The sequence below is a fragment of the Triticum dicoccoides genome, chromosome 3B (assembly GCF_002162155.2).
Source record: "Triticum dicoccoides isolate Atlit2015 ecotype Zavitan chromosome 3B, WEW_v2.0, whole genome shotgun sequence".
NCBI lineage: Eukaryota > Viridiplantae > Streptophyta > Magnoliopsida > Poales > Poaceae > Triticum > Triticum dicoccoides.
Window position 1 is genome coordinate 109751355 of NC_041385.1, and position 1791 is coordinate 109753145.

Sequence of the window (1791 nt, forward strand, 5' to 3'; positions counted from 1 at the left end):
AGTGAGAGGGTTGCTCTTCACTCGGTAGGGTTTTTGTAACTTAGGCGAGTCCTTGGACTGCAGCTAAGCCCCCGAGTGAGAGGTTTGCTCTTCACTCGGTAGGATTTTTATAACTTAGGCGAGTGCTTGGACTGCAGCTAAGCCTCCGAGTGAGAGGTTTGCTCTCCACTCGGTAGGATTTTGACAAACTTGGGCGAGTCCTTGGACTGCAGCTAAGCCTCCGAGTGAGAGGTTTGCTCTTCACTCGGTAGGATTTTTACAAACTTAGGCGAGTCCTTGGACTGCATCTAAGCCTCCGAGTGAGAGGTTTGCTCTTCACTCGGTAGGATTTTTTACAACTTAGGCGAGCACAGGGCTGCAGCTAAGCCCCCGAGTGGAAGTCTGGCTTACCGCTCGGTAGGATTTTGATAACTTAGGCGAAACGGATTCGCGGCTAAGTCACCCACTGAGGGGGAATTTTATTGGACAAAAATAAAAAGTGACAAAAATTATGGAGGAACTATGACACTATTATTTTGAGGTCCATGAACTACAGAAGTACTTTATTGCAACTCATCCGAGTGATAAAACTTAAGTATAAAATGGGCGGAGTAGTTCCGCGTTCCAAGCTCGGGGCTCGTCGATATTATGCTCGACGTTGTAAAGACGGTACGCCCCGTTGTGGACAACCTTGGTGACGATGAAGGGACCTTCCCAAGAAGGAGCAAGCTTGTGTGGTTTGTGCTGATCCACTCGGAGAACTAAATCTCCTTCCTGGAAGGCTCGACCTCTCACATTTCTGGCGTGGAAACGACGCAAATCTTGTGGGTAGATGGTCGACCGGATCAGAGCCATCTCCCTTTCTTCCTCTAAAAGGTCGACCGCGTCCTGCCGCGCTTGTTCAGCCTCTGCTTCGTTGTAGATTTCAAATCGAGGAGCATTGTGGAGAAGATCACTCGGCAAGACTGCTTCAGCTCCGTAGACCAAGAAGAATGGAGTTCTTCCGGTCGACCGATTAGGTGTGGTCCGCAGCCCCCAAAGCACCGAGGGAAGTTCGTCGACCCAAGCTCCAGCTGCGTGTTTGAGATCACGCATCAGTCGGGGCTTCAATCCCTTAAGAATCAGTCCATTAGCTCGCTCTGCTTGTCCATTCGACTGCGGATGGGCGACTGAAGCGTAGTCGACCCGTGTGCCTTGGGAGTTACAGAAATCTCTGAATTCCTCCGAGTCAAAGTTCGACCCATTATCCGTAATGATGCTGTGCGGGACTCCATATCTGAATATTAGTTCCCTAATGAAGCTAACAGCAGTACCGGTGTCAAGGTTCTTGATTGGTTTAGCCTCGATCCACTTGGTGAACTTGTCGACTGCCACCAGTACATGCGTGAAGCCGCTTCGTCCTGTTCTCAAAGGACCGACCATGTCCAATCCCCATACTGCAAAAGGCCAGACGAGTGGGATGGTCTTCAGAGCCGATGCAGGCTTGTGCGACATATTCGAGTAGAACTGATATCCCTCACACTTATCCACTATCTCTTTTGCCATCTCATTCGCCTTTGGCCAGTAAAATCCGGCTCGATATGCTTTGGCCACGATGGTCCGAGAGGACGCATGATGACCACAGGTTCCCGAGTGGATATCATTGAGGATGAGTCGACCTTCTTCTGGTGTTATGCACTTCTGACCAACTCCAGTCGCGCTTTCTCTGTATAATTGTCCTTTGATTACGGTAAAGGCCTTAGATCGACGGACGATCTGTCGAGCCTCTTCCTCATCCTCCGGAAGCTCTTTTCTCAGGATATACGTGACGTA